The sequence below is a fragment of the Meleagris gallopavo genome, chromosome Z (assembly GCF_905368555.1).
Source record: "Meleagris gallopavo chromosome Z, MGAL_WU_HG_1.1, whole genome shotgun sequence".
NCBI lineage: Eukaryota > Metazoa > Chordata > Aves > Galliformes > Phasianidae > Meleagris > Meleagris gallopavo.
The window spans coordinates 71,902,544-71,928,600 of record NC_139435.1 but is presented as its reverse complement, the minus strand read 5'-3'; positions in this window follow the sequence as shown (position 1 = coordinate 71,928,600).

Below are 26,057 nucleotides of genomic sequence, written 5' to 3'. Positions count from 1 at the left end.
TATTATGCAGAAAATCTGGAGAAATATTCTTACATGATACTAATTCAGAAAAATTTCTGAACAGTGCTGAATTTCTATTAGGGGCTAAATATGTAAAATAGATTTTAGCAATACATTGAAATTGAGTATGTTGAAGAATATCTGTTGTGGTTTATAATCTTAGTCCGAGTTTGATAGTGTTATGAATCAAGGAAAACGCCACTAATGTATGCAACAGCAAAACACACTTGTTGATCTTTTTGTTTTTTCAAAGTTCTGTAAAGTCTCCTTCTTTTTCTATGACACTTCACAGTCGCACTTACAGAAACAGGACAAGTCAAACAGGAAACGTGGTATCAGTCCGACTGGTCACAGTCTCGAGCAGCTTTCAGTTTGGACTTGATTCATATTTTGAAGATTATCTTCAGAAGTAAGAGATAATTAACTACTTTAAGAAGTCAGAAAGCTTATGTTCCAAAGGCTTGAGTACAGCACTGAGTAGTATCAGGTCACCAAAAGTCAAGCCATTTAACTCCCTCCTCTGCAGTACTGGATACTTTGAGATTATATGCACAACGCTTTCTACCAGTAACTTACAAACTATGATATTAAAAGGCCTTTGAACTTCAGTACGCCTTTAGGGATGTTTATTATTAATTTTATGGGTCTCGTATTAAGACACCTGAGCCATTTTTGTAATCCGGATCAGCCCACTTACATATACTATCAGGAAATCATCCTTCCATATCATTTGATACTGTAATATTACTCTGCTTAATGTTATTCATTGGAACTGCTAACGCTAATCCAATTACTCTTGAGTTGTTTCCAGAACAATAAAAACTGTGAAGCAAGAGATATTAACTTCGTACAGAGCTGTCATTATGATTACTAGTGTGACTGTAAGTGTGACACAGACTTGCAGAGGTCTTCTCAGCTGTTAATCTAGATGGGTAAATTTGAGGTTGCTTGCGAATTGCAAAAATACCATGATTGTTCATTGCTCTCAATTCTTTTGTCCAAAATAAATTGAAAGTTCCTTAAAATTTGGGGCTAGGGACTACAAATCAACTTTGAAATGATTGACTTTTTTGTAGTATTCTGACTGTACTTCCTTGATATGTAAATACACCTATTGGTCCACTGTCCCAGCCAACAAAAGGCAGCAAGTTACGCTATGCTAAGAAGTTGATCAGACAAAGCCCTGCAGAGACTTGTACTTATCTCACAAGACACTAACACAGCAGAGAACTCTCTTACTGTTCAGTTGGCTAAAAGATCTTCAGACAAGGTGAAGGCACAAGGCAGTTTATTAGTTCAGCTCATATAAATAATACTTGGTCAGACATTCACAAACCATGTCATAAACTTTACAGTAAATAACCCAATTCAAGTACTTCAGCCAACAACATGACTCAGACCAAATCCCTATGTTCACAGTCAGCCACAGCAGAGGATGTAAATACACTCAGATTCTGAAGAAGTATGTAGCATCCTGCTGTACACCATGTCATATCAAGCATAGATACACTAAGGGCCTCAGGAAGTGTGAGTCTCCCAAGGCAGTTGAGGAAGACCGTAAGAAGTCGGAGGAAAACAGGCTATATTCTGATAGCAGAAGATAGGCTGTTGCTAGAGGGACCATGGCTGGAATGTGCCTCTGCACAGAAAGCACAATAAAGCACATGGGGAATCTGAGACAGACATATGTTCATGACACTTCAAAACTCCCAAGAAAAAAAGACAGACGTAACTACTACAAATGGGTGTAAATAAAATTTGGTTGTTATCAAGATAAAGATACATCATGCTGGTTTTCAGTCACCACCTTACTGAAAAACATTAGACATTCACTCATAATGCTCAAGAAGGAGTCATTTTTGTGCTCAATATCAGCGCCAAAACAAAGGAGAAGAATGCATGTTTTATCATTTCTTTGAAGCGTAGCCCAGAATGAAACTGTTGCTTGACTCTGAACATACACTGTGCAGAACATGAGTAACCCCACTGAGATTAGAATGAAAGCTGCTGTTTCCTAAAAGAATGAAGTTAGTGGAAAATATAATCTCTCAACTTCAAATTTTATTTTATGTTTTACATATATCCAGCCACTCCATTAGTAAGTTGACTTTCCCTGAGCCTGCAGAGAAAGTCAATCAACCAAATAAACAAACAAAAAACTTCTGTACGTGGGTGCTGTTTCTCGTTTTACAAGTGTATTTCCACAAAAATTTAATGCAGTGCAGCAGAAAGATTAAGTTCATCATTCAGTTAAATTAGTAGAGATTTCCCATGTGACAGTGTGACAGTGGTACTTTTGCCTAGAGCCTGAATGTGGTTATCTTATACAAAAAGTTCAGTAACTGGATACTGACCCTATTGTCACTTAGGTCTGTTTGGAACAGGAACAATTCTAGTAAAGCCAGAGGATTTTATTTGGACACACGAAAGGAACATCATTATTATATAGAGCAGCTGAGCAGGTCAACTGTTAAACAGCTGTAAATCAGTTCTACTTGCAAAGAAATGTTTTGAATCCGATAGACTTACTTGCATGTGTTTTATCTATATGAACTGTTACAGTGATTTTCATGCATTTTTGCTGGAGTAGAAATTAGATAAAAGAATGAAATAACAGTATTTAGTATTCTGTATCATTTTACACTTCCCTCTTCATGCCAGACAAGGAGAAGCGTACTTTGAAAATAAATAGTCGTTAATAAGATCTCACACATAACTGTAATGCTTTCTGTGAAGGAAGAGATCCTGAAGCTGATACATCTTTTAGTAATAGCTCTTTGCATTATCATAGTGCAAGTGGTAGAAGACAGGGGGAAGGGTGTTGAAACATGTGCTATTATTTTGCTTCAGAGGGCTCTTCAACTCATTTTCTTGCTGCCTGCACATTACAAAATACCCAGTTGGCAACTTCTCTCTGATTTATAGGAAAGGTCAGCTAAACCCAAGCAGGCATTTTGCTAAGTATCAAGATATCTTTCTGTGTGTATACTCTGTCTAGTTGAAAGGAAATTGAAAACTGAAGTATTAGCAAGGCTAAACAATAACAGTGATGCTATCTTTAATCACTGTCACTTTTAGTGATTTTACTTTCTAGAATTGAATAGCTTGTTTATCATTATTAAGATTACAAATTTAGAGGAGTTCTCTGCTTGTCACGATGCTTCCCTAAAAACAGACTGATAGGATGAAAGTTCCATCTTCATCTGGTGTGTTATTGCTATGCTACCAGGTTAACACTACAGAGCAGAGAAAGCATGTTGAAAATAACCTTGCAGTTCTTATCTACACTTTGCAGTTCCTCTGAGGTCAACATGAGACTTGCACCAAAGCCAGTCCTTCCTAGAAACTGCAGTTCTTTCCAGCTGTCACCTCTTTGACATCTAAAATATCAGTTTTTCAAGATGTGCTTAATTAGACTGCAGTAGCAGCACTCAGTGAATGTTTATTTTCTAGATGCAAACAGTATTAGCAGGTTTTTTTACAACAGAAGAAGGAAAAAAAACACTGTAAGGTTACTACAGGGTGCACAAAGAAAGTGAGGAAACCTTATGAAATTAATACTTGCATAAACTTACATGTTTATCCAATCATACCAAATAAATTGAAATATTGGCATCAACGTTTGTTTAAGTAAAGGCACATTAACAAAAATTGTAAGTATAAATAAAAGCTGATAAAAGTTTGGCAATATCCCTGAAGAAAATTGCTGAAGTGTCCAGAATCAACATACCAAAACCTTCTCTATATTAAAATAGTATATCACACTTGCCAAGAGACCAAGGGGAAAAGAAAATCATAGGAAATGATTTTTCAGTATTGGTTTTGTTTATTTTTCTCAATTATCTTCAGCATGGAGACCACAGCTGGACCTTGTGTGTGCACCCTGAAATTCATACAGGAGAAAAGTAGGTTAATCATACATTTATTAAAGCAGAAAACTCTTTTCTCCATGCAGTCAATTCAGTGTAGATGGCATATGAATCTAAGCTTAAAAATTAGCATATACATGTTGAGGTCAGAAGGCAAGATCTGCAGACCAGGACCCTCCACACAATTAATTTTCCATTAAGGCCATGAACACATCACAGTTGCAGCTTGAGAGAACTTCAGTCACCTGGCAGAGCAATAATGATCCTTTGTAAAAGTCCCATCTACAATGTCCTTCACTGAGTTTCACTTTAATCCTCCATTCCTTTGAAGTAAGCTGAGCTGAACATGCCCAAATGTCAGTGCAAAGTCCAGACAGGGCAGGCATATTTTTGAACAGAGAGCACAAGAAAGTCTTGGGAATGTATAAGCCTTTATTTGAATCCCATCTGTGTTCTCTTGTTTGCAAAAAAATAGAGAATTATCTCAGCAGCTTCTTGACAACTCAGCTAGAGCAGTGGGCAGAAAAAATAGTAATAATTCACGGCCAAATCTTCTGTTCCAAGCAATCACTGGAAATATTCCATAAACCACTTAGTGGTCAACTTTCACAGTGCATCTCCAATTAAAAGCACTAACTGTTTCAAGACAGAGTTTTGAACAAACATCTGCTGCTGATTGCAACCACTACACAGTACTTGGTCTTTTCCCTGAGAAAGAGATTTGGGGGTGAATTCCAAAATGTAGCCCTGCAAGTGGCAGGGGGTTGGAGATGCATGACCCTTGAGGTCTCTTCCAACCTGGGCCATTCTGTGATTCTGTAATTCTGTCTCTATATTATTCTGGAAGGGTCCATCAGAGAGTTTTTCTGGTAGGGGAAAAATCACCTCAAGAGCTCTGCTGTATCTTCCCCCAGTCATCAGGACACAACACAGGACATAGGAAGAAATTTTGTAGCATCTCTGGGAAGCAAGGAAACACCAAGCATGCTCTCATCTCTATCTTAGCAACACGTGCCACATCCATTTCCACCAGAGCAGGTTGAAGATGTTATTTCACAAAGTTGTTTTGCCACTCTTTATTTTAAAAGCATAATGTCTTCACAGTTCTGTGTTCTACATCTTATCATGTTTAGTAACAGTGGAACAGATCTAAAGGTTCTTCCCTTCTTTGTTGATTAAAATCCTTTAGTCTTCCCATGAACACTTAAGTAGAAATACAATACTGCCGAGTGGAAAAAGAATGTTGACTCCTCATCCCATGCCTTTGCCAGGAGGAAATCTTTTCAATAGATGTGGCAGAAAACTGAACATGACTTTCTATTCTATTGTAACAACAAAAAGCAAACCTCAGAGTTAGAAAAGTTTTCAGAAAAAGTTTTAAGAAAAATATCATTTTTTCCCCCAATTTCTCTTTTGCCTTATAAAGTGAAAAAGATGGACTTTGACGGTCTTTTGAATACAGCCAACAAGTCTATAGCAATGGACTAACTTTTCTAAACTTTTAACAGCTGCTGTCACTGGAGCAGATAAACAAATTTACAGCGGGTGACTCATAATGACACTTTGCTACTGTGAAATCTACAGACATAAAATTATCATGTTGCACATTTTAAGGACAAATATAATGTCTCCTGGCTGAGTTTTGAGATCCAGCAGAGTTGCATTTTACAGTGTTTGATGGTTTCCATAATTTGCAGGTGTCAGCTCTTTAATACAAGGCAGTCAACTGTAATTTTGCCATGTTATTTTTGATGTTGTCCATTATTTTGGAAAAAAAAAAAAACAAAACAATTCAGCTCAAATAAATCTTAAGATCATACTCCCATAGAATATTAGAGCATGTTCAAGAAAATGCAGCACAAAAATCTTTTTAGATCCCAGCTTTTCAGACCAATTTCAGAAGGCTTGAGATATTGCATTAACAATTCTTTTTATTATTGCAGGAAAAAAACAAAACAGATCAGGGTGAGAAGAGCATTCTAAAACAAGAATTTCTTCCTTGCCTACCCCACAATTATTCTTAATTCTATAACTACCTAAGAAAAAATGGGATAAGAGTTCATTATCTGAGTTAATTGAGCATCTGACAAAAGAAGTCTTACTCGTTAATAACATGATAATTGTTGCCTAAAATATATAAACAAAACTAAATTTAAAGCCATCACTGTGCTGTTTCTCAGCAGTAAGAGCAAATATTTGCTTTAAGTTCCCTTGCTTCCCACATAGACTGCACATTCTGCTCACATTTATAGCAGTTAATGCTTTTCCATCTCAGCAAAATGAAACCACAAGAGTGTAAGACGAACTTACCAGACAGATTGTACTACAAAGGTTTTGTAAAACCTGTGTTTGAATGAGAAAACAAAAATTGCATGACATTTGAGGGATTTAGCCAGTACAAATCCCAAGGCACCAGTTCAGAGTAGTGCATTAATTTGGTTGGCAACTTTAAGAGCAGTTAAATGGCAATAGGCATTTAATTAAAGAAAATGTAATGGAACGGGAAGAACATAATGAACCTAAAAGATACATTATTCTTTGGGGAAAAAAGGTCTTCAGAGATGAAATACATTAATGCAATTCCTTTTTACCTAGAGTAAACGTGCCCAAATTCTTCACTGAAATTTCCTCCTTGAAAGACAAAATATCTTGCACTTGCCTTTCTAAATACATTACCAATCTGGAAAGTACCAGTAAGAAATAATACAGTAGAAACATACTTCCTGATGACATTATAGGTAGATGAAGGGGGTGGTGGGAGATAGAAAGAGTGCAAGGCACCGCTACCAGGTGTCACTAATGATTGCCATTCAATTCCCATAATGAAAATTTGATTGCTTGACTCAAATTTTTCTCCCACAGAACTTAAAAGAAATCTAACCTGCATACCTACTCATGTATACCTTTAAACTTGTTTGATTTTTTCTCATAATACACTAACACAACCTTAATCTGTCTAATCTCATAAATATAGCTTCATTTTCTTTAAACCTTCCTTTATATTCTATCTTATCATCCCTGCAACTGGCAGATCCTTCTTTCTTAACAGCAAAGAACTGCTAAAAATTGCCCAAATGCATGACCAAGACGTGCACACATTCTCAGGAAGTTCAGCTTGCTGAAGGAAGTTTCTCAAAATTCAGTTTCTTTAGAGATCATAGGGTCAAGTGGCCCTTTTCCTATATGAAAACAAATCTTAATGGAAATATAAAGAAAAATATAGATGCAAACAGCACTACAAGCTTTAGGCTACTTCCCCCTCAACCTCAGAACCTAATGCATTCATCCAGCTCATGTCTTCCTCATTAAGTATTCCACAAAGAATCCTTCTGGGCACAGCATACATTTTCAGCACCCAACCACCAGCCACATAAAGTGTACTCAGAGGCTTAAGGGGACAAGTGCACTTAGAAGTAAAAAGAGAGGAATGCATCTGTGGGGAATCATATCCTTTTATCTCTGTTGGAAATAAAGAAGGATACAGTATGAATAGATAAACTTCCAGCAGCAGGTGAATACTTTTGTTATCTCTACTGTTAAATCATCTTCAGAAACAGAAATACCAGTTCAAAAATTTCTAGATTTTGCTGTATTTTTGATATTCACTGTTGAGTATTATCTGCTGTAACATTACTATTACAGGTACATTGTTTTCAGTGGAAAAAATATGATAGACTACTTAGCATTTCCAATTTCAACCTCTACTCTCACTTTCTGGGATTAGTTTCCTAATTGTTTACAGAGACCAAACAGCAGGGTAGGAACACAGTGTGGTGATGAGTGGTGCAAAGAATACATAGCTAATGGTGGCAACTATGTTGAAAAGTAATGCTTTTTAGCTAAGAAATTGCCCTCTCAGATAGTTGTATTATACTCTTTATATCTGTTGTATTTTCCATGAAAACAAATAGGAAATATTACTTTCAGATTGACCTAAGTACTTTGATATCATTTCCTTTTTACCATCACTTGCACTCTGAGAGGCATATAAATGCCACCTTTGCAGCAGTGTTACCTCAAATAAAAAAGTTACTTCTCCTGCTGACAGAAGTAAAATAGTCCTGCCAAGAACGCCAATTCTGAACTTGATGTACACCAGAACAAAAAGGCACATATGCACATGTTTTAACAAAGATCAAATAGAGAATGGCATTTGTTTGGATCAGTAAATAGCTCCCATGTACATTTTTCTGGCTTTTAGGCTCCATTTGGTACTGTGTGACTTTGTGCTCTCTTCATAATCATCCAGTGCTGGCCAGTGTTGCAAACTAGTTGCAGGACTGTGAGTTATATGTGCCTTTGATTAGATTTAGCCCTCTATCACATTTCAATATAATGATTTAGTCAAATCCCTTTTGGGATTAAACAGCTATAAATCCTAATTTCTTTATCATAGAATGACTTGAGTTGGAAGGGACCACAAAGATCATCTAGTTCCACCCACTGTCGCGGGCAGGGTTGCCAGCCACAAAATCAGGCACTAGATCTGTCCAGGGCCCATCCAGGACAGTCCTTGAATATCTGATTTCAGGGTGGGTCATCCACAGTTTCTCTGGGCAACCTGTTCCTGCACCTTACCACACTCTCAGTTAAAAATTTTCCCCTGACATCTAACCTAAATCTCCCATCTTTTAGTTTAAAACCATTCCCCTTTGTCCTACTACTATCTGCCCATTTAAAAAGCTGTTTTACCTCCTGCTTATAAGCTCCTTTCAACTATTGAAAGGCTGCAATGAGGTCTCCCTGGAGCCTTCTCTTCTCCAGGCTGAACAAAACAAGTTCACTCAGTCTGTCTTTGTAGGAGAGGTTCTCTAACTTCCTGAGCATCTTAGTGGCCACCCTCTGGACCTTCTCCTAAAGCTCCACATCTTCCCTACGCTGGGAGCCCCAAGCCTAAAAACATTACTACTGATGGAGTCCCATGACAGAGGGGAACAATCACCTCCCTCTCCCTTCTAGCTTGATGCAGCCTCGGGTAGCATTGGCCTTCCAGTTTACAAATGCATACTGCTGGCTCATATTAAATTGCATCCACTAGGACCTTCCAAGTTCTTCTCAGCAGGGCTGCTCTCTAGGAGTTCTCCTTCCAGTCTATACACATATCTGGGATTGCCCTGACCCAAGTGCAACTCCTTGCTCTTGTTCTTGTTGAAGCTCATTAGTTTCCCATGGGCCCTCTCCTCTAGCCTGCTCATGTCCATCTGGATGGCATCCCTTCCTACTGTCTTATAAACTCCACTCGGTTGTGGAGCTTGCTGTCCTCTGCAAATTTACTGAGGGCGTACTCGATCCGATTATCATCACTTGATAAAGATGTTGCAGAGCACCAATCAGTCCCAGGTTGAACCCCTGGTGGATACTACTTGTCACCAGCTTCCACACGCACATAAAGTCATTGACCACAGCCCTTTGGTTGTGACTCTCCAACCAGCTCTTTATCCACTTAATAGTCCAACCTTCAAATACACATCTCTCCAATTTAGAGATAAGGATGTGGGGTGGGACCATATCAAAGGCCTTGCACAAGTCCAGGCAGATGATGCCAGTTGGCCTTCATTTCTCCACCAATGTCATCACACCATTACAGAAGGCCACTTGGCTAGTCAGGACTAACCTGCCCTTGGTGATGTCCTGCTGGTTGTCTGCTCATCTCACATGTGCATTAACATATATTCCAGGAGGATCTGCTCCATGATCTCCCCAGGCTCAAACATAAGGTTTGCCAGCCTGTAGCCCCGCGGGTCTTCCTTTGTATCTTTCTTGCATATGGGAATAATGATTCCATTTTTTCAGTCATCCAAGATTTGCCTGACAGCTATGACTTTTCAAATAGGATGGTGAGTGGCTTGGCAACTACATCTGCAAGTTCTTTTTGAACACCAGGAGGCATGTCATCTAGGCCCATGGACTTGTATACATTCAGCTTCAGGTCGTCTCAGACTTGTTTCACTTTGGAGGCAGAATTTTATCCTCAATTTGTAAGAAGCTTCCTGACTAAAAGTAAAATAAAATCAAACGACCTATCTAATTAAAATTCCATTGGATGTCAGATAGATCTTACACATGGGAGTGATCAGTTTGACAGCATTTCAATTTCTTCTGAGGTAACACTGAAATTCAGGGCTGGATGGATATGGAACAGCCTCAGAATGGACTCAGAATACCTACTTAGAGGACCTGAATATACTATGAGATTTAATGTGAACTAGACAATGGTTCAGAGTGGCACACAATTAGCCTGGCAATTTATAAGATAATGTTTTGCTTTGGTCTAGTGTTTTACTTTGATTTTTTCTCATTTGCAATAAAATGATACCATCTTTAAATTCAGAAAACCCTCTTTGCTGTTTAACCTGTTATCTAGTTTAACACAATCATGTGGAACATTTGACAAATCACTTTCAATCATCAATTGCAAAATTACATAGAACTCTCTCCTGTTAACTCAAAAGGCTAGAACAGACTCCACCTTTTTTTTCCATCTCAAAGACAGCAGCAGTCAATAAATTCATCCACTTCAAATTCAAGATATATATGGATACATGGATTTTCATACTTCAAGTTTCCAAATGTGATATTTGTATTGCTTGCCAAGACGCAGTAACCACCTGCAACAAGTAATGGGATTTTCTGTGCTTAACAAAATCTGAATCCTATCCAGATACCTGTTAATTGACCCACAAAGAAAGCATTTCATTCTGTGTAGTCAGGCAGTGCTATTTAGATAAATCAATACAGAAGAGAGTGCTTGGGAGTCTGAGTTTTAAGCAGAGGTCAGGGTTAATCTGCAAATGTGTTTTATCCCTTGAAGGATTTATGTTAATCCAGTTTTGCTTCTGATGCTGCTGATTCAAAGCTTACATTATAACAAAAAATCTCTAATTATTTTTTTTTAAATTCTCAGCTGAAGTCACTGGATCACAGGGATTTCAAGTCCAACAACCTGCTAATGCAAGATTCCTACAATAGGTTACACAAGAAAGCATCAGGAGGCCTTTGAATATCTCCAGAGAAGGAGACTCCACAACCTCTCTGAGCACATATTCCAGTGCTCTGTCACCCTGAAAGTTCAGTTTTTTCCCTTGTTCCTATGGAACTTCTATTTTGTGCCCATCACCCCCTGTACTGTTGCTGGTACCACTTGATTTCTACTATTTATATATTTATTAAGCATTGATGACGTTTCCCTCAACCTTTTCTTGACTGAAAACCATGCTGCAATCAAGCATCCCATCTTTCTAAACCAGATTCTGATAAGGGAGATCTACTCTCCTGTACAAATTATCTCATTTCCTTGCTTTCTGGGTTTTTTCCTAAGAAGACAGCATCTTGAGCTACTAGTCCAGCCAGCACAACTATTCTGGAGCATGCCTTCCTGGGAACATATTGCCACACCAGGCAATTTCCTTACCTAGTGCTGGGCTGGCATGGACCACACGCAAGCTACAGATCAGGCATCTTCAGCAAATGGGACCCAGCTGACCTGGTTGTATCTGTGGAAATTATGAAGATATCTACATACATTCAGAGAAGGAGGAACAGGCTAACACATCAGCACTTTTTTTTTCAAGGGATTTAGAAGATGCAAGCAAAAAACTTCTATGATTGGACTGCTACTGATTTCCACACCAAGCTCTTGGAACTGCTTATGGCTAATGATGTCACACAGTATAAGAAACTGCAAAATATTTTAACGTTCCATGTTCAAGTTTTATGGCTAGGGGAAGGAAAAAGAGGAAAATCAGAACAGAGAGCCTACACTTTCTTTCTACAACAATCTAGTCTTTACAACAGACAAGATTTCATTATCTGCCACATATCCATGTTTTATTCAATCAGATCCAGTGTGCACTGTTTCATAACTTCAGCCATTTTAGATGAATACAAAGGAATGTGTGTATGATTTGGATGATATCCCTTGCCCAAGGCACCATAATACACTGAGAGTGTTCATGAAAAATAAATGAAATATCGCTGCCTTCTCACCATACAAGGTATCTCAGTTTGATATGATTTCAGACAGTCATGTCTCCTGACCATTATTTGACATTAATACCTTCCTCTATGATGACATTTATGGTTTCCATTATATTTTGCAGCACTCCATTGATTTTGAAATCTATAGCACCTACATGAATTGTCCTTGAAAACATTGTCATTACTCCTGCTTGTACAAAGGTGAAGACATGCCCAATGATTCAGGATCAAAAATAACCTACCTAGCAGCTGCCTGACAGATAAAGAAGTAAAGACTCCCAGCTCAAGGGGGGCAAGGGCGGTGGAGGGGGGAAAGAAAAAGAAAAAAAAAAACTGAAATTTTAATGGCCAAGAGATATAATTACTACCATATTATCATATCATTTTTGCTTTTCACTACTAAACACCTCAAGTTTTACAATGGTCTTTCAAAATTCTGAAAAACTAATGCCATACTTCATCTCTACCACAGCTAGTTCCCTCAAGTCCTGGATACCTGTCTCCGTGGCAGACAATTTGCCTGGTTCAAATACTAGGCCTTCCTTTCCTTCGTAACTGACAAGAGTTGCCATCACAGGGTGAAAGACTTTTCCAGTTGCTTTGTAATTGCCACTTTCCCTAGAAAGAGATCCCAGCTGCCTGGCTTCACTGCCCACTAAGTCCATTTTACTGAGTTCACCATCCCAGCATCAGAACAACCGGGTGGCCATGTGCTTACCTGGCCCACAGATACTATCTTTTCACAAATCTCGCAGCTTACTCAACATCAGGAGTTGGGTGGTTTCTGTTTCTTATTCCTCCTGCATTTGTGATGGCCCTGTTTAGTCTCTATCTTCTTCTCTGAACTCATAAGTTTATCTGTTTGCTAAATGTCCTGAATTTCATTGACATTTTTTCGTCTTACTCATAGGGCAGCTGATAGCAGTGGTTGGTTCTCTAGTTGAACTACGGGGCTTTCAACAGGGACTGAAGTGGCCATAGGACTGGTTATGAGGGTCATGGCACTTGCAGGGTCCACCAGAATGTTTAGAGTAACTGCAGAGTCTGTCAAAAAAGGTGAGAACAATTGTAAGACTCATAGCAGCTGTTGTAGCAGCTGCAGGGTCCACCATGAGAGTTCGAGCAAACACAGGGTATGTTGTGAGGGCTGGAGCAGTCACAGAGTCCACCATGGGGGTTGGAGAATCCATAGGATCTGTTGCAGAAGTTGGCACAGCTGCAGGATGTGTTGTAGGAGCTGGGCTCATTATAGGAGTTGGATGGAAGGGCTCACTTCAGGAGATGGGTCAACCACGGAATCTGTTGCAGGAGTTGGAGCAACTACAGGGCTCATTCTATTAGTGAGTGTGACTGCAGAGCATTTCTAATCTAATTTCTCACTTGTTTTTTGATTAATGCCACTATGAGACTGTGGTAGTCCCTGTTTCAGAATTTGGAGATGCCAGAGTCTCCTCCACAGGAGCTGGAGGGTCCATTGCATTGTCATCAGATTCAGAATTTTTCTCTTGAGGAAGCTGAATATTGTTGAACAGAGCTCAGTAGGCATAGGTCAGCATGCTGCAATGATTTGTGCTTCTTTAGCATTGCCAGGGCAACAGCAGGCCTTTTCCAAATATTCTGTTAGTTTTTCAGGATTCTGCAGTTGTTCAAAAGTGAAGTTTCAAATCACTGGGGGTGCCCACTGCTTCAGGCACCTGCCCATATTATCCCACACTCCCTGACAATCAAAATTATCCCACGTTGGGGCGTATCTCAGGGTGATATTCTTAAATAATTGTTTAATATTTAACATTACCTGAAACACACTCACAACACATATCATTAGCAGCATGCTGGTATGAACATCCCACAGATATTCAGTATTCTTAAGGGCTATTGCAAGATCTTGAGCTCTAGGAAAAGAAGGAAAAGTGAAAGGAAGGCTGAGGAGTTGGTGGAAAGCGTCGTCCCCTAGATCCTCCATAGCCAGGCTCCCCATGGAGAGAAAGCAAATTGTGTAATTACTGATATTATCAATGATGTGGTTTCCATAGCCCAAAGATGACTGCAATGCAGAATACACTTAAAATACCAGTTTCTCAGCTGGCAATTTTATCATAACATAAGCCAAGGCCACACAGTACAGCAAAATAAAAAACTTTACTGTGAATGGCCTTGGCTCTCTACAACACTGCTTAGCAGCAACTATAAACATTGGCATGTTATCAACGTTGTTTTTCTCCTAGAACCAAAATATAGCATCATATCAGGCATTCTAAAAAAACAATTTCATCCATGCCGAAATGCTGAAACTGTTTCCTATACTAACTCTAAGCTTCAGTGTCAATTCCAAATTAATCAAAGTTATTTTTCTGAGCAGAGTCCATGAAAAAAAGATTGCTTGTTTCATACATGCTGAAAGACAAGTGTACAACCATGTCCAGAGTTCAAAGGGTGACTTACAAATGTGCTCTTGTAAATGGAAGATAGTTGAATTCCTTTCCCCCAGGCAACAATCACTTTGGCATTTCCTAACCTAATTTCTCACTTGTTTTTCCATTAATGCCACTATGAGACTGTAAACCTTAGGATATTTCTTCTTATGGGTTTCTTGAGGTAATATTCTATTTGTGAGGAGGTTTGGTGGTCTGTTGGTCTGCTCACTGCTGGAGGCCTTTTTTTGGATATGAAACCTTGGTAGACTTGATGCACAGTAAATCCATATGCAAAGGTCAATTTGAAATTCATAGTCGCACATTGTCCTGGGACAGTTTCTTGGGCAGGCTGTGTCATCAACAACTTCAGCTGCCATAAAGGCAACTTTTCTAGGCCTTTTTTAATGAGCATTTGTTCCTACAGCCGTATGGAAAAGGAAGGAAAATCCCATTGCTATGCATTTTTTGTTATCTCTTAGAATACGTGGACTAGCATGAACACCTTATTCAATCACAAACTATGGAGATTATCTGAACGTTTCTCTAGAATTCTGAGATAAAATGAGTTTTGGCAATAGAGGAAAAACCGCCTGTTGTTTGCATAGGAGTTTGACTTGATATCAGAAAAAGAGCCAGATAAAGAATTTCAGGTCTTTACACTTGGGGAATATGAACAACTTCTCAGTCCTGCTTCACTTACAAGCTCTGACCGGAGGCAACTCAGAGTAGCAGAGAGATAAGGCTGGAGAAACCTTTAATCTAAAGTGTTCACTACCAGCCTCTGGAGGGTGACCAGAAAACAGCAACATGCCTTTAATCACACTACCAGAATGAAATGGCTTTTACCTGCTCGGCATTATGTGGTTAGGGAAATTGTTCACACAGGGATCTTGACTTCCAATTCCACCATTGCCTTGCCCACAGAGAAATACAAAATTGTCTATAGGAAAGAGAGTTATAAGCAGGTACTGTGGGAAGAGCTGGCCATGAAGCAGCGTGATGTAAGGCTGCAAAGGTGCTGTTTGTAGCACTGGCAGTTCCTTGCCTTGGCATGCTCTTCATACAAGTCTGTGTTGCACACTGGGTTATCTTTACAATTGGATCAAGATGCTGAGTCTGCCACTGTCTGTCTCTGACTTGACTCCAACTGCTGTCTGCAGACCAACGCCGATACCCAATGCCTGAATGGGATCTCTATGAAGCTGGAACTTGCTACAGTCAGCACCACCCTTCTCATGTTTTAGCACTGATTAGATCTGGAGCAGTCTTTTGGGAGCCATCAGCATTGCCTGAGATGAAGAGTTTTATCAAGCATGGATGGGAAATCTCCATTTTAGGATCCAGCTAAGCATTATCAGCCAACAACAGTTCAGATTATGTTAAAGACAGTTTGTTCAGTCTCCCTCATACAAAAATATGCATCTTTCCCATCAACTGCAGAGCTCTCATAAAAAATACACAGCAGAAAAGCTTTCACAGTGGGCTCCTTGTGATTGATGTGCTACACTGCTATACGTGCTATACACATGATACATGTGACTAATGTGTAGCAGCTTGAAACTGCATGGCGTGTTGTGCCATAGTGTCTATATCTGGATTATTCTCTCTTTCAGCAGCTATCAAATACGAGTTTCTCTGTTCTTTTTTTTTTAAGTAATTTTTGCTGACTGAAAGTAATACAGTCTCTCTTGAGGTTTCAGAGGCTTATTAAAAAGGTACTTCATTTTTTCCTTTGCATGCACACACTTGGGGTCCCTACAGTTTGTGTTTGATCAGTGAAAATGAATGGAAATAAAAATGAAAAAACAAAAGACATAAGTCTCATGGATTTATTTTTATCCTGAGAATCTTCAGGAAGTAGTATTTTTCAGCTCCTAATCTTAATGATATATCAGGCAGAAGCTGATTATCTCTGTAAGCTTTGCACATTAATTAAGCTGCACTGTATATTCTTATCTGAACTAGTTCACATTATAACTGTCTTCCAAAAAAAAAAAAAAAAAAAAAAAAAAAAAAAAGTCCTAGTTATAAAAGAATTGATTTAAACAAGGTAATGAGAAGAGCCAACAGTCCTTGGGAATAGCCGATTTGATAGTCTATTAAGAGCAAAAGCTTTTACAGAAAAGTCGTGATCTATTTGTTTATCGAAAAAGTAATCTGAAAGAGAGGATTACTTTTACAGGGTTCTGTACAGGCCTTCTGACTACTCAAATACAGTCAAAGACTCACTACATAATGTTTATAGATATGCAATTAAACACAGATTTGCATTTACTGTAAAGATTTTTTAAGTTACCAAACACTTTGCTGATAGCAATCAGCATATCTTTAATACACCTCAGTGCAGTGAGGTGACTAATAATGCAATTCTCCATTCATTGAAATAACAAGTTCAGAATACTCACTTTAATATTCAAGCTCAACACAAAACAACTGAAGCCTTACTTCAAAAAGCAGGTGGTGTTCTATGAAGTTTCATTTTGAAAGCACAGCCCATGGCCTCTGCCAGTCATCTGTGAAAAATCTAATCTAGATCCCAATGTCAAAGGCTGAGATAGCCAAATTTCTGCTGCAGTGATTCCAGGAAAGGTGTCTCTCTTACTCTTCAAGCTTATCTCACTCTCTGCATCATCTACCCGGCCTCTGCAGCAAAGGGCATACATTCCTGTACAAAACAGGCCCTGTAACCAGAGACTTTCCTTAATTAAAGTCCAACCTGAAGTCCATAATTTTCCAGGTTTTCAACTTCTGATGTGGCCTGAAGTGTTCACCTAACCTTGTGTTCTTAATGTCACATGCCAGCGCTCAGTCGGGCACACCCTGGCAGCTCAATTTAACCCAGATATTTACTAAAATATCAAAAGCACACAGCTGACGAGAACACCAGCTCTGCCACTTCAAAAGGCATACATCTGTACTGCAGCAATAGCTAATGTTCTCCATTACTCATCTCACCCTTCTGTTACAGGAGGTCTCTTGCTTCCATCATGGTACCACTGTGCTCAAAACAGAGAAGGTGCCGCCTTCTACCCTGTAGCGTTCACAACTAGGAATTTCCACTCACTCACTTTCCTGAACATTTCATGTACGTTCCCATAAGTTTGTAATAAGAAGACATCAGTCTTAAAATACTTTTTTCCCAAATTCTTAGAGTATTTGGTTTGAACTGGGAGGAACTATGTGAGGAATCTCTTACAACTTATCATCACCCACAAAAAAGAAAGCACAAAAATGTGATATCAGCATTTCCAAGACTGGAAAACGTTGACTTTCCCATTTTTAACCTGAAGTTTTCTATCTGAACACTGTGAATTAGAAGATAAGAAATGGCCTTAATGTATTATTGTGTTTGATGTTACAGCAAGAAAGCATGATATGTGACTAAGCATCCAAACTGTTAGTAAGCAGCCAGCTGTGATGGCAAGCCACAATTCTGCCATACCTTAAGTTATCGCTACAGTTGCATTCACTCATTGGCTTAGATGCATTTCATAGAACTGTGCAATGTTCATACAGAGTTTTCTCTAGATGTGACATTTATACTGTGCACACTGCCATTTTATTTAGTTTGTTGAAACTTCAGTGGCACTGAAATAGAAATGCTCGATGTTTCTATGGGAAACTGTAACACAGACCTTCTGTTTGGACCAGTAGTTTTCATTTTAACACATAGCATTGATGAGTGTTTTCTTTTGCGTTAATGGGAGGTAAGTGCTTCATTTTACATACGCCTAAAGCTTACTTCTGTGAAGTATGCTTCCAGTGTGAACAATCTTGTGGGAACAATGACAAATCATTCATTCCACAGGTTGGAAGCAGATAGTGGAAACAGAGCTGTACAAAGTTATTCCCCAGATATAACAGATGGAATATGTCTACAATTTACATACCAAGGGTTTGCATCTCTGTAAATATACATCATATTTTAGGTTCCACCTTCCATAAGTTAATTTTATCAAGATTCTCATTTATATGTGCAAGCGGATTTTCCTTCTTTTGTCTGATTTCAAACAAGTTCCAAGCTGCATTACAAGGCAATTAGGCATTTGTTAACTAAAGCACTGTCATGATTTCTTAGGCAAATAATATATTGCACAGTGATGCAAAAAAAAAAAAAAAGAAAAAACAGAAGTGAGATCAGTGGCAACCATTCAGCTCTTGTAGAGTACCTGTGTCCAAGATAAAAAGCTAGATTCCCAAATGGGCTCAATTTGTGAATGCGATGGCCAGAAAAACACTAAATTTCAAAGCCTAAGACACAGATCACTTTCCACAAAGTAATCTGCTCTCTGAGTGCTGCTCCATTCAGAGCTCTTCTAAAACTATTTCTGTTTTTCCTGTTCCTGATGCATCAGTGATTGTACAACTATGACTGAATTTAGAAACAAAAAGATGTTCTCTCTACTTCACTCACAATGAATCCAGTGCTTCTACCAGTCACCAAGGTAATTCCAAACCTTCTTCAAGACTTTAAGCTCAGGGCGAGGAGGTTTAGACAGGATGTCAGGAAGAAGTTCTTCACTATGAGAGTGGTGAGGTGCTGAACAGGCTGCCCAGAGAGGCTGTGGATGCCCTGTCCCTGGAGGTGTTCAAGGCCGGGTTGGCTGGGGACCTGGGCAGCCAGGTACAGTATTAAATGGGGAGGTTGGTGGCCCTGCCAGTGTTGGGGGGGGTTGGAAGTTGATGGTCCCTGAGGTCCCTTCCAACCCAAGCCATTCTATGACTGTGATTCTAAGACTTAGAAATATTTAATGAAGTAATAAACATAATCAGTAATATTCTTAAAAATAATATAGCAAGAAATATCTGGATATATTTTCTTGCAAGAAGTCCTGCTCACAATATCTAGGTCATCTGCTTTCCAGCTATGCAGATCTCATTGCTGTGTTTTGTTTTCTCATGCTTTAATTACATAAGTGCAAATGTTGTTGGCACTGAAGAGTAAGTACCACAGTAAGTGCTGACATACAAGAAAACAAGAGTAAGCATTATAGTACGCCTTGACACCATTGTCACTCAGTGATCTTGCTAAACTAGTCAAACAAGTCCTAATTTGCTAGATAGGTGAGAAAAAAATATCAATAGTAGGATGTCTACAGTTTATCTGATAAAGTAGGTACCCTAAAATTTGGTCAGCAAACACCTCTGTACTTCACAAAAAAAAAAAAAAAAAAAAAAAAAAAAGCCCTCATCCTTCATGTAATTTTGAAAATGTATTTGGGAAGAAAAGATTGCAAAAAGACATCAAAACAGAATCATTTCATTTTCTTGTATACACTTTCTGGCGCCGAGTAAACTGCAACCATCAGAGGAGTTAGAGGAATAAATGAGATAATTCAGGAAAGTTACAACTGCTTTCAAGATACCAAATACAATAAAAGCAGATTTGCAACAAATTCCTGTTAAGCACTTGACCATTTTAGACAAAGCACGAAAGCAATTTCCTCTATTCCTTGTTTAGTAGGGAAGGAAAAGGTAATTTTTAAAGATCTGCTTTTGGTGAAATCAGTGTACAGCATTGTCACTCTTTAGATACTGTAGACTAAGTTAAATCTGGCTGAGTTAAATCTGACTAAGTTAAATCTGGATGAGTCATTCACTGCTACAGAATTTCTTTTTGTGTTCAAAATCTTTTGCTGAGAGCAGAGTAGCAAGAGAAGAAATGAATCAAAATACATTTAGCAAAACACTAAATGACAATTGAGTAGAAGGAAGTACAGTAACAATTAGAGGCAAATACATGCCTCTTATTGCAGGCCCCTAATGCTGACCTGTGCCTTGTGTGCCAGACAAAAATTCTAAATGCTGGTAAGGACATTCTGTGAGGCCCCCAAGAAACTATTACAGTCTTCTCATTTTCCTGTTACTGATGTAATGTCCTCTGTCATCTCTGCAGGAGAAGATGAGTTAATAGTAAGGTATTCCTTCTGTTTCATACACTGATGCAGATAAAGGCAAGAAAGAACATTTCAACATACAGCTCAACTCTTACAGATGTTGGAACATTTAACTGAATCTTGCTGAGCTTGCATGAAGTCTAGCAGAGAAGAGTATTATAATGCAGGCAGGGTCAGACTAAAATATAATTTTTAAATAGTTCTTCGGTTCCAAGCTGAAGTCAACATGGTGGACAGAAAGTACTGTGAAAAACACCACTTCCCCAAATAGGTTAAACCAATGACTCATCGCCATCTCTCAAAGAAGAGAAAATTTCCCCTTGCTTCCTACCTGAATTTATCTAATTTCAGTTTCTAGATATTGGTTCTTTCTTTTGGTCCATTTTTAGACTAGACGATTTTACAAGTCTTTTCCAACCTTGTGATTCAGTGATTCTATTTAAGTATTCTGCTTTGCTCTTGTGGAAACCTTCAGCATTTTAATGGAATTTCCTTCACTGATGATCAAGCTGTAGGTAGAGGTAGAAAGGTAAAGGCCTCTGACAGCAACACATTTTACCCAAACTTCACAGCATCCTAGTGAACAAGTGTCCACTCCTCCTTATTCTTCAGTTCTTTTTTCAAAACACAAACTACAGGAATGCATGCCAAAGTGTCATTTAAAGCCAAATTCATTAAATGTACCCTTCCCTTTATTCAGTATCCTTGCTCATTCACTCCAGAAAGTGCCTACAGAAATTTTTGAGAATTTCATCCGAGTTTTTGTCAGTTGTGACACAGGTTTTTATCTAAAGTGGGTTCCGGATGTTTGATTTTGTTTTCATTTAAAGAAGTTCCATAAGTCATCACTGGTTTTTCCTTTGTAACACAGTAATCTACATGAAAATAAAATAGTACAAAGTGAGGTCACTAAACCCTGTTCTTACCCTATTTACTCTTCACACAGTTTTTCTAATCAACAACTTTTTTAAAAAAATATGACTTCTTTTATTTCTATGTAATATTTAGTGCCCAGTATTATTACTTTTTTTTCCAAAGAAGAGCACAGAACTCGCTATACTACTATTTTCTTTAATCAAATCCTGTGTCCAGCCTTTCTATTACAGTGCGTAAAACTGAACTCAGTTTAATGAGTTACCAACCTCTGCTCATCTACTTCAAATTGCTTTCTAGTATGTTCTTCTGTGTTTACTAAATATTAATGTTAGCAAGGAACACATCTTACCCAGTGGTGTAAGATTGTGTACAAATTGTCCAAGCCTTCTTTATACTATTTATCTTTAAACATTGTTAATTATTATTCTCCTTGGTGAATGAGAAGGCACTATGTCATCCTCAGGTGATGCTGACACACCATCCAATTTATTCTCAATTAAAGAATAGATATGGTTATGCATACTTCTCTCTTCCTTGCATTATCATTCTACCACTTTCATCTATAAATGGGTTTTGCCATTCTTTATCTCCCACATAAGCCAAATTTTAAATCTTTTGCCTCTTTTTTCCTGCTTAGCACAATAATTCTAGATTCTCTTGTATGCTCTATGCATCCCTAATTTTTAGGTTTTATATTAATTCATATTTTTCTCTTTCTCCTTCTTCCAAGTATGGTTTTAATTTAAGTCTTTATTCCTCTTTTGAATCAGGAAGTCTTAATAAATATTGCCCTCTTTCTTTGCTGCAGCACTGCAGGTTTTTCACTTCTCTATAAACTGCAATGTTCAAATCTTACTCATGTTTTTCTGCCAATTTTAATTATAGTCATCCTTATATTTGCTAAATAAGGATTAACTAAACTTAACTAACTTAAAATAAATATACGGGAATTGTCTTTCTTATCTTGAAAGTAAACAGATCATAATTAACAATTTATAACCCACCAACCAACTTCCAGTCTACACCAGAATTTTACCTTAATCCATCAACCTTAAGTACTAAAAAAGACACATATATTTATGTAGATATTTATGTAGCACCGCTGCAGTAAGAAAATTATCAGCATTAGTTTTTAGAAATTTTGTGAACTTTATACTGTACTATACTATATATACTATACTATACTACTAAACTCCTTCCAGGTCTTTTTCAAATTTAAATTCCACAGTATCAAAAGCTTCCATTTTTATGTATTCAAAATAGTACTATTTTGAAGAGTCGTTATCTCCAATATTACAGAATTTAAATTATACATTCCACATAGTTTTTATATCTCTATATTTTATTTTTACTACTTATTGATTACATGGAAGCAATGGGTGTTATTCTTTTACAATGTCATATTCCCCTAACTATATTTCTAAAGCATTCCAAATGTCTTAAGTAGAATTTAGCCAGTGAACTAGACTGGCTTGTAATATTTCAGTACTGATAAATAGTTCCAATCTCATTTTATATATAGATGCCATAATTTTTTTCTCACCATCTGGATTTACAAATTTGTCTTGTTCACTGTTTATATCTATTTCTTATTATTTTTGCTATTCATATTTTTCCATTAATTACTATTAGTCAAAAGCTATTCAAAATCAATGGTTTGTTTTTTTTTTTTTTTTCAATTACTTGAAGAACTCTTTGTTTCACACTTTGGTTCGACTTCCAGTCTGCATCAGAAATTCCTCCCTAGCAATCTCCCTTCCAACTAGACTGCTCCAGGAAGTCTTCAGCAATAAAATGCACACTAGAATCCTAAATCTTCAAATACATTTCCTGAGCAAGCAAAGCTCAATATTTAACACTTTCTCCAATGTTCTGTTGTCCAATGGTTAAAATTTCACCAATCTGAAGAAATCTTCTGGAAGCTTCTGAATGTTTCCATAATCTGGAGTAATCGTGTATGCATAATTTAAAATTTTGCCCTGAAGAAAAATGCGTAATTGTAAAGCAATACCATCCTGTTCTGAATTTTAAGTATTTTCAATGAAAAACTGTCAAGCACATTAGTACTGGAAAGTTTTCCTTCCCTTCTTTTTTATTTTCCTCAGTTGCTGAGTTTCATTTTGAGGAAAATTACAAGATAGTGAGTAACACACTATATGGATGCAAAACATAAAGAAATACTCCAAGCCAATAGCCTTTATTTAATAGGGCACTAAAATTATGGTGTATGCTCATAAAAAGGAAAAGGAAAGAGGCTGACTGTTTGTTTTCCAGGGGAATATGACGTCCAGAGAACATTACGTCTGGACAGACAGTACACTTACAGGACTAGTTTGCCTGCTGCCAAAGAAGTTCTGCATTCAGCAGAACATTGTTCATTCAGAACAAAATGTTAAATCAGACAGCTTAGCTCATTTTCTTGAAAATGCTCCTACCGAAACCAACAAATCATAATCTAAAAGACATTCCCAGTTTTGTGGATATATTTGACTAATATTTCTCAAAGTACAATCTGAAAAAGAAGAAAAAAAAAAAAAGGTTAATGTCTCTGATGCTTAGAAAATAAATGTATAGTAGGATACATGCTCCCAGGATTTTAATACTTGTCAACTACTCTAAAAGCACCGGGGAAAGACAAAAAATACCTACCTTTTTGCTAGGTGCCTGAACAGAAACTTTTTCCATATAGAGAACACAGCAAAAACTCTACTTTTCAGAGTGAATTTTTGTGTTTGTTCTATTTTTGTTATATTCTTCATTCTGATCTGTTTGTATTATTCTTTGTCTCATAGAGTCATAGAATGGTTTGAGTTGGAAGGCACCATTACGATCACCTAGTTCCAACCCCCCAGCAGGCTAGGATATATACTGCAGGAGCTCTGCAAAACATTAATATTATGCCCTTTTGGAGAATTTTCATCACTGGGGTGAGACTGTTGTCATTACACTTTGATGACATTCCCTTTGATGACTTTAGCATGTGACCAATGGGTATGCTGCTCAGCAATAAGAAACTGGTACTTGTCAAATAAATGTCACTGCTGTTGTAAACCTGCACTTCACTCCTCATAACTCCATCATTGTTTCTTCTTTCCCTTTGTCTTTTCTCACTTCTTCACACCCTATCTTTAAGTAGATGAGAGGACTTTGTTCCTCCTTAGCTGAGGAACAGCTCTCTTCCACTGAGTCAAGAGTCAAGATGTAACTCAGTAAAAATTTTGCCAGGTGTTAGAAGCTACAGAGTTGTAAGCAAACACTTAAGAGATGAGTACTTTTCTAATATTTTTCGACTGTAGGCAGTAGCTGAAATAAAATACCTAAAATTTAAAAATCATTTCTACTAGGATGGAATGGTGCATGTGTGTCTCCAATAGTCTAGTATGTGTTCAAACACGTACATATTGAAAGAGATCAGATGCTCGCATCATATGATCTTAAAGCAGGTAAGCAGGTAATTCGTATGTTTTCTTATGCCAAAAAAAAATAAAATAAAATAAAATCCTGAAATACTTAATAGATCTCAGTACAACAACAGCTGCCCTTTTCAGTGGAACTGGGGGACTATTAACCAAGGAATACTTGAGCCTGCAGGTTCTTAAAACTTACTTTACAAGCATGATCTATGAATTTGCAGTTTAACGTGTGTACATCCATCTCTCACAAATCAAGTTCAAATGTGAAATAGTTTTCTTCTGTGTATACTTATGTAATGAATTCTTCCTCTTGCAAAGTGACCTCTGGAGTACGAGAACTAGTTTCATTTCAATTTGTGTCAATAAAATATTTGACAAATTGCTCTATTTAGTCGCACATACCCTGGATTTCAGTGCTGAGCACTGTTACCCCCCTGACAAAGATAAATCAGACTGTAAGTATCTTCATGTCATGACTGCAATTACAGACATGCTTCCAAAGTGCAGTCTGTACAAAGTAGGATGCATCACAGTGACACACTATTTACTTTCATAAAAATTACAGGAATCATATGCAATATCCAGGTTTAAAAATGAGCATTACACAGAGAATGAGGCCCAGTCACAGAAAAGCAAACACACTAGCTAGGTGAATGCATACAGATTTTTTTATTATTATTATTTTCTATGTAGGTGAATGCTACCTAGATGCACTTTCAGCTCAGTTTAGCAGTGAGGGTGTTTATTTAATGCATTTTTCACAAAGCTGACTATTTGGAAGGAAGCTGCCTTGGCTTCTTTTGTGACTCTGCAGGATTTTCCTAGAGAAGCCATAACCTAATCTTCCTTATTAACCAAAATAACAACAAAATTTGTGTACTCTTGATCTGAAGGCAAAGCCTTCATCACAGAGATGATGAAACCATGTGCTTAGGATTTGCCCTTCCATATGCCTCACTAACATGAGCCAATGTTTCTTGGAGCAGTTTCCACTTGTTCTTATTCTTCTTGATCAAAAATCATTTGAGTTTCACTGGGTGTTTTCTCAAAGTAGCCCTGAACTGCTTTTCACTTTAAGGTTTATGCCAGCGTAGCAATTGTACCAAATGGTACCTAGGCCTAAGGTCAGAAAGACATTTTCTTCTGAAATGATGTGTTCGTAATTTCTTAGAACATGATTAAGGTTTTACAAAATATACCCAAGGGTTTTAATAAATGGAAAGTGCTCCTGAGGAATATATATGCGAGACACACCTTGGAAACTTTCTTGCATCTCAGGAACAGTAAATTACGTAATGTCACCTGCCAGAAACTTACCCCAAAAATGCTGAAAACTGTTATGTCAAGTAGCCTGTGAATATGTTTATTAGAAATAGCCTGACTTTAAAATTCCTAAATCAAACTGCCAAAAATTTGTTACTGTTTTCAAGACCACATACAAGTCACAGTCAGGATACTTCTTTCTTCTGTTGCCTTTTTTATGGTATTCTCTTACTGACTCTACAACCAGGGATAAGCTTTACCTTGAAAATATCGGAGCTCTATCACTTAGAGCTAATAGGCAATGTATTATTTAGAATCACTGTTAATCTTGATCTTATAGCAATAGAA